The following is a 16,628-nucleotide window of genomic DNA, read 5'->3' as shown; positions in this document are numbered from 1 at the left end:
TTGCTCTATCCCCAATTCTTATTTCAGACCAAGGTATCCGTCTTATTAATAAGACGGATACCATATTCCCTCACAAAATACCCATTTAGGGTGAGTGGAGAGGCACATGGGGGGTCCCACCTTTGTCCCCTCTATCCATTTCCTCTCACACAACAACCCGTCTTAAAATCCGACCCGTTTTAAGCAAGACTTACTCTTGCTCTATACATTTATCCCTTAATACTTTGTTCGAATTTTATCAGAAGCACACATGTTAAGTTGTTAGATACGCTCAAGTTACTAGATACATACATTTAGCTTGTAAGATACACTCTTTTAAGTAACTAAATACATATCATTAATTTGTTAGATACACTTATTTAAATTACCAACATACCTTTAATTTGCTAGATATGCTCTTTTAAGGAGAAATTCTTGGGTCCTCTGGAGGACGTCCTCCCTACACTCAAAGAGGGGATTTTATAATATTTAATTCCCATTTTGATGCTCCTCATTTGTGTGTAGGGAGGACGTCCTCCGGAAAGACGCACGTATTTTTCCTTTTAAATTACCATATACATACCTTTAGCTTGCTATATACACTCTTTTTCCTTGCGAGATACATATATTTACCTTGGTAGATACACATCTCTGACAAGTTAGATAATGCACTCATTTACCTTGCTAAGTACACATCTCTCACAAGTTAGATACACTAATTACTTTACTAGATACACTTCCTTACCTTAATAGATACACATCTCTCGCAAGCTAGATACACAGCGATGACATGCTAGATACACTTATTTACTTTGTTAGATACATACCTTTGGCTTATTAGATACACTCATTTAAATTATTATTATGCTATTTTTCACTTTAAAAACTAAAATGAAGCTATCCCTAAAGAAAAATGGGAAAGTTGGTCCCATTGTTAGTATGGCTAAAAAACTAGAAAAACTAACCCATAAAGAAGAGAATACATTAAAATTCATTTTCCCGTGAGAAGGGAACACATCAAAATTTGGAGAGGGTCATAAATGGCTCCAACACTTGAAAAAACTAACCTATAAAGAATACTCCATATTATCATATGGAACATACATGTGGTCTAAGTAGTGGGGGTTTATTAAATTCCTATGCCATTTTCTTCATAGAATACGTAATTATCTCAAAATTGATAAAAGATTCTTTCGACCTCATTTCAGAAATACAAGTTAAGCTACCCAGCTTTTACCCTTCATCATATTGCTTGAAATTATCTAAATGTGCTAGTTTTTTAGTGATTGAGTTGAAAATTCGACCGATTGGAAATCTTCTGAAACACTTACAAATGTGTGTTTATATGCAGAGTGTCAACTAGCCAAATCGATCTCGGGTTCGAATCCACTCGTGGTCGATCTTGACTAGCAAGGACTCTTCTTGAGTGTAATTCAGGTCAGCCTATGGCATATCAAAGGATACCCTCAGATACATATGGTATTACTACCAGATACACATGATATTACTACTAGATACACAAATTGTTTTGTGTATCCAGTAGTAATACAATGTGTAAGATACACTCTTGTACCTTGTTAGTTACACTTCTTTGCCTTATTAGATACACATTTCTGGCAAGTTAGATACACTCTTTTACCTTGTTAGATACACTCGGTATACTTTTTTATATTGCTAGATACACTAATTTAGATTGTTAGATACACATCACTGGTAAGCTAGATACACTTATTTACCTTACTAGATACACATATCTGTTAAGCTTGATACACTCTTTTATCTTACTAGATACACATCTCTGGCAAGTCAGATACACTTTTTTAGATTGATAGATACACTTATTTACCTTGCTAGATACACTTCTCTAACATGGTAGATATACTCCTTTAGTTTGCTAGATACAAGCCTTTACCTTATTAGATACACTCATTTAGCTTGGTAGATACAAATATTTACTCAACTTATGTAACCTTGTCCTTAACACCTAATGGTTGATTATTTATAAAGATTATTTTTCTTCAAGACTAAATTGGTGTGAGTGTGGCTGAAAGATAGTGTCAACCCAAAATTTTTCAGAAAGGGAAAATTTGGAACTTCGACATCATACTGTTGGCAATTCACCACAATCACTGATGACAACCCTCTGCCTTGGACGGTCTCCTCTGTCAAGTCTCATGTGCTTAAATGAGCGTAACAATGTCCATACCTTCCAACACCTGTCCGAATACTACATGTCTCTAATCTAGCCACGGTGTCTGCCATTTAAAGAGAACCATAAGCACATTAGAAAATAGACTTGTAAAGTATCTTGTATGACAATTTTAAACTAATATATTGGAAACCACTCATCAGAGAACTCGCCCTGAACACAATTTATATTTTATACTCAGTAGTGACTATAAAATGTCATTTACAAGGGACATACTATTATACTATCACTTGGATAGCGGGTAAAGTTTTTTAGGCAAATATATACACCAAGGAAAACAATATACATGAGGACAAAACAATTGATGCAGATTATAATATAAAACGTATGATAGAAGATCTACATTCTCAAACATGACAGGTTTGATGACTAGATGTTTCTTATCTAAACACCATGTCTGCTATTTAACCGGAGCAACAAATACAAAAAGATGATAAATTACACGCACATGGAGCTCATACATTTCAACAAATACAGTATATGCATTTCAAGTTTACCAATAAAGTAGTTTAGATAAAAGGAGGCAATTGAGTATTACTGTGGAAGTTGTATGCTTCCATACTCGGATCGACCCATATTCAAGTTCCTAGAAAATAGTCTGAATTGTACAGTTCAACAGGCTGCACAGAATATCCCAAACCCTGTCCAAACAAAGCTTAAAGAATCACTGAGTAGTTTAATTGAAGGACTAAAACACAGCGCATCAGCTGGGAATTCGACTTATAAGTTTTCGAGTGGGGTACGAGAAATAACTGACCAACTTAGTTTGTACGTGCTTGCTCAGTGTAATCCGTATTTGTTGGCATTAGAATGCTCGGATTGTCTGGGACGGGTTATGAATAATTTACAGCAATGTTGTAGCACTTTGAATGGAGTAGGAAGTTATGGACCCATTTGTAGCGTTGCATTTGGGAATTATCCATTGCTTGATGTGGCTACTAACAGTTCGCAACAACCAACTCTACCCCAAGAGCTGAAAACAAACACCTGAATCTCTAATATGTCTACAATTCTGGTTCAAACATTACATCAAGTAATGAAACCTCACCCAAACAAAATATATTTATGAGGCCAACTGCGAAATACATCTGAATTCATTAAACTCAGGTAAAAAAACTATTCCCAACTAAACTGTACTCTGACTGAAAATGAATTCTGTACTCATAGCAGTCACATGCATGCATCATTTAGGTGCACTCTTTTGTGCGTAAAGATACATAAAGAAGATTGCATTGACATATAAAGCAGCTAACAATCCTATCTTCTAACTCAGATAATCCATCCTTATTGGTAATTCATCTTCTTTACATTAATTCAACCTCAATCCATATATTAATCCCAAAACTACTAATTATTCAATTCATAAAAACTAAAACCCAAATTAAAAGATGTTGTACTGATGAAAGATCTTCACATGAGCCTCCATTCCCTCCATTCCCTACAAACTAAGGACATAAAGGAGTAACTGTGACGAGGATGCAAAAGAGAGAGATAAGTTGTGAGACGGCAGATATTGGTCAACGTCATATCTGTATGTAAATAGACCTGGGAGAGTGTAGTAAGGATCTGACTTCGCCGCCGCTGATGTTTGACTACCGGTAGCTCCGGTGATATTCAGTTGCCGGAGATATGTATTGGGTATTAATAATTAAGATGGGAAGAGCATGGAGGGTGGTGAAATGGTGCGTCAGATGTAAGTTTGCCAGATGGATGATTCCGGTCAGGTTCGCCGCCGATGAAAAGTGTTCGCCGACGGAGATGGGGTCGAGCCCGAGGTAGTGGACACATGCTGGTAGTGGAAGAGAAGAGATAAAGATGGGGTGGAGTGGCTTTGTTGGAGATTTATTTTGGACCGTTGAATGCTTCAGTACAAGGATGTGACTTTGACAGTGTTAGTTCGTACGGTTCGCACTGTACTTTAGTTCGCACCTGACCCCGCCCCTATATATATATATATATATATATATATATATATGGTTCTTATGGTGAGTTTGTGCTCACAAATCTCATCCATTAGATGAGGACAAATGAAGCGTTGAGATTGAACCTAGTAAGTAATAATAATAAAAAAAAAACACGCGGACCCAGATATGCTTAACATAATTTCGATCTGTCACGCTCTATTTATTTCGCTCTCTCCTTTCATCCCAATTCCATACTCTCAAATCAATTTTTTTTTTTGTACTTTAAACCTTCAACACCTTCCCTATATCATCATAATCTTCCTCAAAGCCTAATAACAAGATCTGTGATTAAAACTTAATACTTTACAAAACTGATTTGGGCTGAACTTAGGTTGTGACGGGTACGGTTTCGGGACGGAGATGGTGGTCGAATGATGGCTGCAGTCTAGTGGAGTGACGGTGAAGGAGATGAAGAAGTTGCTTCTGGTACGGCGTGGTAGCTTCGATTGGTGTATGGCAGATCTGGATTCGCGAAACGGAGCAAAGGAGTAGGTTGACAAGGGCGAGAATGAGCAGGGGAGTTGGTGGTGAACACGAGCCATGAAGGCCAGGTGGGTTAACGAGGAGGACGAAAATGGTGGTTGAGTTGGCGAGCTCGGATGTCGGGTTTTTAAACACAGGAGTTAAATGTGAATTAGATACACCGTATGGCTACTAATCTCAATTCTTCGCTAAAGTGATGAAGTTCGGAATGATTTAGTTTGGAATGAATTTCGGAATGGTGGTTTTTATGAGATGAAGGAGGGGTTTGGTGATTGGTGGTTAATTGTTAATGGTGTTGAATTTTTGGTTGTCGAATAATGGCTGTACGCCTGTACTTCCATAACTCATAAGGATATGGTGCCGTTATGCGGGACTTGACTGGCAGGACAATGTGTTGTGCGAGTGAAGGGAGGGTGAGTTAATGAAACTATAGACAAGTTACTTCGTTACTCTTCTCTTCAACAGGGTGTTAGTTAATAGTGTATAAATAGTACAATTGCAAAAAATATCTCTGTGGGGTTGGCTGCGTTATGTCCTCAGGTAGGAAAAAAATGACAAGCCTTTGTACTTTGACGGAATCTGTTGTGTGACAAAATTTTCAAGCAAGGCACAGTGTGTTGGGCAGCTAGAAAATTGATTCTTTTCCCGCATATGTACAATGTACTCGGTCGTTTTTAAGTACTATGTTTCATCGTTTCAACACGATACATAGTTGAAGTTGGAATAAAATGGTAAGTTAGAAATCAGGTTCCATAAAATACATGTACATTGCCATTCTTACAACGAAATCAAGTTTACTACAGCAATCAGTCGGGTAATATAATCGGGCTTCGTCAACCTAATCCACCTTAACTCTCTGGGTCTGGGTCTGGGTCTGGGTCTGGGTCTGACTTCAGTGGGAACATACCCAACCACTAGCAAATCAACATGAAAGCGTGTCAACACCGCCTACTGAACCTCGCCATTAGTCACGCCAAAACAAACACCACATTAGTATCATCCTTAATAACATTGGAATAACAACACAATAACGCCAAAATAACATCGGAATAACAACACAATAATACCTGAATAACACCACCGTAACAACATAATAATACCAGAATAATATCAGAATAACAACACAATAACACTAGAATAACACCAGAATAATACTCCAATAACACACGGATAACACTACAATAACACCACAATAACACTACAATAACAGCACAATAACACGGGGAAAAAAAAAGAGTAAAAAAAATCAAAGTGACACCGGAATAACATCACAATAACACCAGCACAATAACAATACCACCCGAATAACAACACAATAACACGTGGTAAAAAAGAGTAGAAAAATTAAAGTAGTAAAAAATTCAAAGTGACACCGGAATAACATTACAATAACACCAGAATAACAATTTCACCAGAATAACAACACAATAACATGCGGTAAAAAAAAGAATAAAAAAAATCAAAGTAGTAAAAAAAATCAAAAGTGACACCGGAATAACATCATAATAACACCGAAATAACAATAACAGCAGAATAACAACACAATAACACGTGGTAAAAAAAAAAAACAGAAAAAAAAAAAATCAAAGTCGTTAAAAAAATCAAAGTAAAAAAAAAACACAATAACAGCATAATAACACGAGGTAAAAAAAAAAAGAGTAAAAAAAAATGAAAGTAAAAAAAAATCAGAATAACACCAGAAAAACAAGTTGTACAAAAAGAAAAAGAAAAAAAGGTAACATAATGAGAAAATTAGAGAAAAACATAAGAACTTAAGAATAACACTACAATAAGAGTGTGAGCAGAAACTCACCATAAGAAATCAAACTCACAAGATCCTATATACATATATATATACATATATATATATATACATACATATATATATACATACATATATATATACATACATATATATATACATATATATATATATATATAGAATTAGGATCACATGAGTCCACCCTATCTTTTTGAGTCCGTGAGTCCATGATATAATATCACACGTTATATTAAATAATATCACAGCTTACAGTATCACACGTTATACTAAACAATATCACAGCTGGAAAAAAAAAAACTTTTTCAAAAAAAAAAAAAATTGAAAAAAAAATCGTGATATTGTTTTGTAATACAATATCACACGTTATACTAAACAATATCACACGTTATACTAAACAATATCACAGATTTTACGAAAAAAAATTTGTTAAAGAAAAAATTCGAAAAAAAAAAATTTTGAAAAAAAAAATTACGTGATATTGTTTTGTAATACAATATCACAAGTTATACTAAACAATATCACACGTTATACTAAACAATATCACAGCTTACACGAAAAAAAAAAAATTGTTAAAAAAAAATTCGAAAAAAAATATTTCGAAAAAAAAAAATTCGAAGTTTTTTTTTTATTTTGAAAAAAAAAAATTCGTGATATTGTTTTGTATAGTGCATGATATTGTTTTATGGACTCATGGACTCAAATATTTAGGTGGACTCACAGGATCCCACCTCTCTCTCTCTCTCTCTCTCTCTCTCTCTCTCTCTCTCTCTCTCTCTCTCTCTCTCTCTCTCTCTCTCTCTCTCTCTCTCTCTCTCTCTCTCTCTCTCTCTCTCTCTCTCTCTCTCTCTCTCTCTCTCTATATATATATATATATATATATATATAAAAGGCTTTGTTGTCATTAGAAGGTAGGAGATTGTTTAATAATATTTTAAAATACCTACTAAATTAACATAGTTTCTTTGATTATATTTTCATATTTATCATATATTTATAGATGTACTTTAAATAAGAACTAATGTTTTATTTATGTTGGGAAAAACAAGTCCAAGTTGTCGTATCGATCATTTCATTTGAAAACAAGAGATCAAACTAGGATAACTAATTGAAGGTATAATATATTTTCATTTGCATAACCTTACATTTTTAATAATTACGTGCATATTTAAATCAAAAACTTATTGATTTTAATGGGGTTTCTCATCGTTATAATATACTCCAGTCATTTATTTTACCTATTCTATTTTTGGTGTCTCACTCATTTGTTTATCTTTTTCATCTGATCGAAAATATTTTATATGAGTAATTTGTTTGATCATTTACCTTATCTTGATCCACTAATAATGCAATAATTATATTTACAAATGGTCTTTTCCTCTTTCATGGACAAAATCAAAGATAAACCAATGACCGACACAGAAGAAGTAACAGACTAAAAGAAATTACTACGTAAACACAAGTATGTATTCTCATCAATTTCTCATGTATAATCTTGTAGAGGTGTTACTAGGATTTGATGCACGGGGTGCGTAAAATTTTTTTAGCAATGAAAATATTGAATTATATGATTTTTTTTTTGTTTTGTTGGACAAAATGTATGGTGATATAACAGTAAATAAAAATAGTACAATACAAGGATTGACCCTATGACCTTTAACAAAAAAATACGAGTATTCTTAACAATCACTAGTCCCACATAATTAATGTGCTCCATTACTAAAAAAAGTTGTAATTAATTTTGGGAAAAAGGGGTGCAGATGCACCCACTACACCCCCGCTGAAAATGCCCTTATAATCTTGTACATCTTTTATAATTAGTTTCTTAACCAGTGGCATGTGCCTTTAAAACCATAGAAACAATTATAACATCTCCTCTTTATCACGAATTCTCATTGAAGACGGGCATATCCGTCACAAGCTGAAGACGGGTCAAGTAATATCCAAATGGGTAGATAAGACGAAAGTAGAATGTGTTGAAAAAATATACCTTTTGAAATATGGAACTTGAATCGGCACTTGAATTAAATAACCTGGAGATTTCATTGGGTGAGTCGCGGAATTATTCAGCTCTCCTCAAGACGATTCACGCCCTCCTAATAAGTCGCAGGGAGTTCATGGCGCGTCGTCCCCATGATAAAATCCTAAATATAATAACACTCTTTAAACTGCGTAATAGAGAGGAGAAGCTCACTCACACACGAAACACCTGACTATTTGTATTCAAACATAATTTTTGGGGAAGTTAGTTTTTAAAGAAGAATAAGACATATCTCATCCATCAAAAAGAAAAGTGTGCTTATATAAATAATATGGTGTACTTTCACAGTCAACCCCACATATATCAACCTTTTTAATACCAAAAATATAATTTTTAATTCAAACATAAATTCTCTCACAAAATAAATGGTGAAAGGTAATTTATGACAAACAATTAAAACACCTTTTAAATACTCACAATTTATCGAGAAAAAGGATTACGCATCTGAGGTAGTACCTCAGACCTTGTAGTTTTTGAGCATATACACATTTTTTCTGAGCATATTACCATTTATAAATATAGTTTTTGTGCAATATTATATTTTTTTAGTGTAATGTTTTAGTAAATGTGCTCAAAAACTTTGTACTAAAGCAGAACTCAAAAATTTTAAAATAAAACTCAGAAAATAAACAATAAGAGGTACTACCTCAGATGTATAGTCTATGAACTGCCATTCATTTATCACCTATGTAATGACCAACATAAATACGAAGTTAAATGCAATATAACATTCAAGGCTTTGTGGAAAATAATTATAAGAAATATTTATAATCAATATAAAATGGTATGTAAATTAAATTCACTTTATTACAAATAATAAAAGTAGTTAGTATAGTAATAAACTAGTTTAGATCCCGCGCAATGAATGCGCGATATTTATAAAGTGTTTATTTTTAGAAAAAAAAAATTAACAATAAAATTAATCAAAAAAATTGAGTAATGTCATGAAATGTGTATATTTTTAAACAAAATTAATGAAATTTTTTATAAATTTTTAGCATATCTTTTAGGTACGATTTAGCATACAAAGAAACAATTTTTTTATTACAAAAATCTTAAGAAAATTTTTAAATCAGAGATTATATCAAAATAGAAAAGTAAATAAGAGATTTTATCAAAATAGAAAATGTGCTTTAGGCGGGAAAACTGGAGCTTTTCCTATTCTTTTAGTATATAGGTGATGGTCAAAACTTTTTCTTTTTGCTAAAATGTAAACTTTGTATATAAAATAGATAAATATACAAGGGAGAGGACCGTAAGTGAGAAAAGAGACAACTGCTCAAATCCCACTTAGCTCCAATAATGTACTGTAGACATTACATCAAAAACCAGATTTGGACCAAACAAATAAATCAAACACCAAACCAGTCCACCTCTATCTTCTTTTTTCGTCTTTCCCAATTCCAAACACATATCATGTTCATCACTAAATTCAATCGAAACACTAACTCCACTCTATTACTGATCAAGATTCCTGATCAATCTCTGATCCTTCCTTCCCACCGGACGACAGATGAGCGGACGACATCTATCTTGCACGAGTTTTTTGATGCGGCAAGCTATACTCAACGGTCTCTCTAATTGCATCTCACTCCTGCTCAGATTTTTTTGGAGCCATATGTGATATAGGTAAGCATTCATTAAAACTCTTGTGATTCTCTTATGTAATCGCGTACCTCTGCAAGAAATTAGCCAGTTAAGACTGTCTGTTCTTCGAATACTGATGGATAACCATATTTCTAGATAGTTAAGCACCCTAACACTGTATACACAGTCGAAAAATAGGTGTTGGAAAGTCTTTTGCTGCTGTTCACATAGGCAACACATATCCGTATCACTTATTCCTAATCTCTGCAGTTTCACCCTTGTGTTAATTGCTCCCTGGTAAATTAGCAAGCTATGATATGATGCTTTGGTACAGACCAAGATGTCCAAACCTGATGGAACCAGGGAACCTCGGGCTTGATGTGTCTCATGAAATTGTACCCATCTCGAATTGCATATTTTTCATTCCAATCTCCTTGACTGAAACCATGACTCATCTTCTCCTTAACCTGGAAAATCTTTCTCCAGCTCCAACTAGTATCAGCACTAGGTGTGTATTCTGACCATGCCCTCCCTTTGAGGTAGACATGATGGACCCATTGAACCCAAAGCTTATCTGGCCTAGTATAGACCCACCAAACTAACTTCCCTACTGCTGCAATGTTCCAAATACCAATATTTGTCAGACCAAGGCCTCTTTCTCTTTTGGGGGGTACAAACAGTATCCCAGAACACCAATGGAGCTCTGGTGTACTCAGTCCTCCCCTCCCAAAGAAAATTTCTACAAAGAGCATCAATTCTATTCAGGACCCCTTTGGGAATAATGAAAATCATGGCCCAGTAGTTGTGGAAAGTGGCCAAAACTGACTGAACCAAAACCAGCCTACCAGCATAAGACAATTTTTTTGCTCCAATGCTCCTAATTCTATCAATAATTTTATCAATAAGCACCTTGCATTCATTTTTTGAGAGCCTAGTAGTCTGGATAGGAACTCCTAAGTACCTGAAAGGTAACTGTCCCTCTTTGAACCCAGATACCTGCAAAATTTCTTCTTTATCAGCTTGTTTCATACCATTGAAATATGCATTGGACTTACCAGGACTGAACTTTAAACCTAAAGTGTGAGAGAAGGTACTGAAAGCCCTTAACATAGTCATAATAGACATTTTATCCCCTTTACAGAATAAGAGCAGATCATCTGCAAACATGAGATGGCATAGCTTTAGATGAGAACATTTGGGATGGAACTTTAGAGTGTAGTGTTCAGTAGCATATTTGAGAGTTCTGGAAAGATATTTCATGCAGATTGTGAACAAAAGAGGAGACAGGGGGTCTCCTTGTCTAAGGCCTCTTTTACCCTGGAAAAAACCAAAAGAATCTCCATTCAAATTCAAAGTGAACGATGGAGTACTAACACAACACATCACCCATTCTCTGAATTTGGGAGGGAAATTTAGCTTAATAAGCATCTGGTCTAGAAACTCCCATCCCACAGTATCATAGGCAACATGGAGATCAATTTAGCTTAATAAGCATCTGTAGATCAATTTTGAACATGCAACATGGAGAGGCATTGGGTTTCCTATATAATCTGATTAGGTCTTGGCAAATAAGGATGTTCTCCATAATACTCCTACCTTTAATGAACCCACCTTGGTTTTGATAGATCAAATCAGGAAGTATTTTTGATAATCTGTTGCACATAATCTTTGAATACTCTTATATAAGACATTGCAACAAGCAATTGGCCGAAATTGAAACACATTAGCTGGCCTTTCCACTTTAGGAATCAGAACAATATTGGTGGCATTCAACTGCTTAAGCAAATTCCCTGTCAGAAAAAATTCTTTTATAGCTGCAAAAATGTCATCTCCAATAACAGACCAAGCATCCTTGTAAAATTTGCTAGAGTATCCATCTGGTCCAGGTGGTTTCTCATTTAGAATGCTAAAAATAGAACTTTTGATCTCAGCATTAGTAACTGGCTCCATTAGAATACTCCAGTGACCCTCATCACAAACCCTACCAGTCTGAATGACCTTACTTTTAACTTTCACAGTATCTTGCCTCATGCCAAGTAAGGTATTATAGTATTGCAATAAATCATTTTGAATGGAAATTTTGTCCTTGCAAACCACGCCCTGCATATCCTCTATCTGAACTACAGAGTTCCTTATTCTCCTAGATTTTATGATCTTATGGAAGAAGGCAGAGTTTGTATCCCCATCATTGAGCCATTCTGTCTTGTCCTTTTGTTGTAAAAAACTATTCCTTGCCTTTTGTAAAAATTTCAGCTGCTCACATGCCTCAAATTCTTGTTCCATAAGACTAGTGTCACTCACTTTTTTGGCTAGCTCATGTTGAAGTTTCTCCAGTCTTTCCTCAGCTGCTGCACACTGCCACTCAATATTTGAAAAATAAACACCATTAAGTTGCTTCAACATAGGTTTTAACAACTTAAGCTTCCTGATAATTCTATACATATTGAAACCAGTAACATCTGTCTGCCAGCCAGTTTGAATGCACTTTAAGAAGTCTTGTGCCTCTCCCCACATGTTCATATATTTAAAGCTTCTCCTCCTATTGTCTTCCTGGTGAGAGTCTTTTACTACACACGGGCAATGGTCAAATAAACCTTCAGGAAGAAAGCAAGCAAACATATTAATGTAATTATTTAGCCATGCTTGATTTGCCAGAAAACGATCTAATCTGCTATAAACTCTATCACTTGGCTGCTGTTTGTTGGACCAGGTACAGAAAGCACCAGTGGCTTGAATATCCATCATGCCACAATCATTAAGACAGTCCTGGAAAGGGGTCATTTCGGCCTCAGTAGTGCTAGTGCCCATCCTCTCAGTGGTTTGAGTGACATAATTAAAATCTCCACCTAAAGCCCATGGTCCCTGAATCTTTGTAGCATATTGTCTTAGAGCCTGCCACAACCCCTCTCTCCCTGTAATGCTATTATAAGCATAAATAAAAGTGATGAAAAAAGTGTCAGAGCAGATGAGAGAGGTAGCCTCAACATGAATGCATTGGGCAGTGCAATCCTGTATATTGACCTGATACTTTGCAGGGTTTCAAATGACCCAAATGCGTCCACCCCTATGTTTATTAGAATTAGTAGTGATGCACCATCCATCATTGAAAGCATTGCTGGCCTTGTTTACATTTTTAGGTTTTATTTTGGTTTCAAGTAAAGCAAAAAGACCTATATTATGTGTATGTAAAAACATTATTATTGTACGTTGCTTATTATAGTTGTTCATGCCCGTAGATTCCAAAACCCTATATTATGTAGCTTAAACATCAGAAAAATCCAATTTTTCCCCTCTTATATCCCCTATTCCTTCTTTAGGGACACCACTTCCATTTAGAACTTGCACATAAGTAAGTCCTTTCCTTATCTCCTATGAGGTTAAATTTTGAGGTTGTGTGATTTGATCAGGAGGTGTCACAACAAGATTATGCTGAGAATCCTCTTGTATAATTTCCCCACTGGATTTGTCCCTTTCCCCACTCTGATCATCTGTATGTATTGCAGGAGTCCTATTAGTTCCCATCAATTGAGTATTCTGATCAGGCATGGACTGGACAGTTGCTGGCTGCTTACGTTGAACTGGTTTCCATTCCATCTTCTTAATTTGCCTTCTCTGCTCAAGTTTGGCCTGTAACTTTTTGCAATATTTAGCCTCATGGCCATAACCTTTGCACTTTTGACACAGAATAGGTTTCCATTCATACTCGACCTGTATCTCAACTATTTTCCCCTCTTCATCTTTAAATCTGATTTTATCAGGGAGCTTTTGGTCTATATGGAGTTCCACCATCACTCTAGCAAAACTGAGTCTGACTTTTGCCTCAGTTGCCCCATCACTTTTCACATAATTCCCTACAATACCTGCTATCTTAGCAAGACATTTACCCCAAAATTTGAGAGGTAATAAATGTAATCTAATCCGCACAGGTACAACTTTTATTTCTTCCTTATTCATTTCCAAATTAGGTTGCCATTCCCTCACAATGAGAGGTTTATTATCAAACATTAAATGCCCCATTGCAAGAGCTTTATTCCTCATGTCCAGATTTGCAAACCTAACCAGAAACATACCTTTAGGCAAGATGGAGACCTTGTCTACATTTAAATTGCCCCATATGCGCCTAATGAATCCTTCTATGATTTCCAGGGGAGGATTTGCTCCTAATACAAAGCAGTATACTGATGGCGTCCAGAATTATAATTCCTCCTGTACATCCTCAGCCACCATGTTCAAATGATTATAAAAATAATCAAATGATTATAAATATATTTTTGTTAAAATATACAACATTCCCCCACTAATTTTAACAAAAAAAAAGTCTTGTTTGAACAATTGTCACAAGATGTCACGCATCATAGAGGTGGCTCCGCCTTTAAATCTCCACTTAGTGTTTTAGTTAACCACGTACTAGAGTCAAAGTGGCACCGCCTTCAAACTTTGACTACTTATAGGCACGTTGGAAACCTCACACACATGACATCTTTGGTGTTTCAAAGCTTCTAAGGTCGCACGTTAATGGCCATGTGCACCATCCCGGTATTCATGAGTGTATTTAGAGAATGTGCCCCCATTCTCATAGAAGCGGCCTCACTCCAACACTCATATAGGTGACCCATCAAGAATGCATTTGTGGTAAATCATTCCGCCCACACGAGCTATGAGTCATTAAGAGCAAAGCCGAATATAATATATAATATGATCATTTTGAAGGGTTCTTAATGTGACTCATAATTGCACATATTTAGTCCCCTAATTGAACCTATTTTGCATACTAATATAACATTTCATTGCCATTTTATCCATCAATTCCTTCCTATTTTGCTTTCCTAGTGCATTTCATATGTTTTGTAGGAAAGAAGATAAACGAGGCGGAATTCCCCCTCTCCCGTGCATATTTGGAAGTTTTTTGATGATATTGGATGGACTAGTATGAATAGGAGGCAAGAATGATGACCAATGATGTAGGAATAAAGAGTATATAGAAGGGTCATAGACTTGAAAGCAAGGATGGCGAGAAGGAAGCCCTTGCAAGAAGAAATTGCTCGGAACCCAAACCAAGAGTTGATGTTTTGGCTCTGAAAGTATACTAGATGAAACGGCGTCGAAAAATTAAGTGGTCTAGGCTATTGAATCACTCCAATAGGAGTCCGGATGAGGAAATGACGTCCATTTTACAATCCGAGCTCAAATAGACAAGCTGTCCCGGGATCCGCGCGTCCCGAGACCAATCCGCTCGTCCCAAGCTGCTGCGCCATTTTCAGAATAGTCTGTTTGTGGATCCACGCATCCCGAGCTCAGGATGAGCATCCCAGTCCTAGGATATACTCATCTTCTTCGAGAGGAGCATTTTCCTACTCAACACTTAGCAATGTTATTTACTAATCTACCCTTGCTTAACCTAATGATGTACCACTATATATACTCCATTTGTAATAATCAAAGGATCAAGCTTTCTTAGATTAAATCAAATTTCCTTAGATTAGATTAGGAGTAGATTAGAATAGATTATCCTTTAATCTTTCCACAAAATTACACATTAATCTTTCCTTAATTATTGTTCAAGTTTATTATTGAGTAATTCAAGTTTATTATTGGGTAATTAGAAGATCATTTGGGTTTATTGAGAGATTGACAACCTTCCATCAATCATCAAGTACTTCTATTATTCTTTGCATTATTATTTTGGAATCTCCATAGGTATAATTCTTTTAATCCTTATTTTAATTATTGTTAATCTTTCTTACTTCTTCATCATGTTTTGTCTTGTTAATATGATTGACAACCTTGTTAGCATGTTAAACTTGATAATGAGTGAGTAGTCTATTAGCTAGGATTAATGGGTAATTAGAGGATACCAACATGGGGATTGATTCATGCTTAATCTAATATGTTCACATAATTTATTTGCTTGCTTGTTGTGATTTCAACTTATGCACATGTTATGTTTGATGAAATGCGAGCCTATGAATCCTTGCATTTTTTACCCATCACTTATGTTTTCAATGAGACTTGTAAGACATAAACCAACTCGAGTCTCATTAGACCATGCATATAGTTGAATAGGAAGGACTAAGTCGACTTGTATGTGTTGTACAATCTAATCGATTCGGCTCCGGGACCCAAACCTTCTTAGGGATTGTAAGATATACACTAACTCAATCCCATCACAACAATAAGTGCTTGCATATAATTGAGAACATGTTTGTATGATCAACTCCCATGAATTCCCTATGAACCCATGATATCCTAGCACTTTTAGTCATTTGTTTACATCTTTCCTTTTGTTGCTTGTTTATTGCTTTTATTAGATTAGAATCATCAACCCATTACAATTGTGACAACCCCAAGCACAACCATAATTAGATTGAACAATTTGAGTACTCTCCGTCCCATGGATCGACCTCGACTTAACCACTAACTAGTTGTTTGTTGAGAATTATAAATGTGTTTGATTGAGAGCCCCAACGACACTCTCATTAAAATGGCGCCGTTGCCGGGGACGGTGTTGTGTATTTGAATTGTTCTTTTGTCTAGTTTTAGTTGTGCTTCTTTTCTTGAGTTTTCTTGTAATTGTTCTATTTCATA

At 35.4% G+C, this 16,628-nt stretch overlaps 1 long non-coding RNA gene across 1 annotated transcript; it reads left to right on the top strand.

Moving 5' to 3' along the window:
* The first annotated feature begins 9,833 nt into the window (after nucleotides 1–9,833).
* LOC141623455 (uncharacterized) lies at nucleotides 9,834–15,507 on the top strand. The gene is made up of 2 exons (XR_012533385.1): nucleotides 9,834–10,085; nucleotides 13,547–15,507. It is a non-coding gene; the product is annotated as an uncharacterized LOC141623455 (long non-coding RNA).
* The last annotated feature ends 1,121 nt before the right edge of the window (nucleotides 15,508–16,628 follow it).

This window comes from Silene latifolia, chromosome X (genome assembly GCF_048544455.1).
Source record: "Silene latifolia isolate original U9 population chromosome X, ASM4854445v1, whole genome shotgun sequence".
In the NCBI taxonomy this organism is placed as follows: domain Eukaryota; kingdom Viridiplantae; phylum Streptophyta; class Magnoliopsida; order Caryophyllales; family Caryophyllaceae; genus Silene; species Silene latifolia.
Note: the sequence above shows the minus strand (reverse complement) of the source record. Positions and strands in the feature narration are given on the sequence as shown.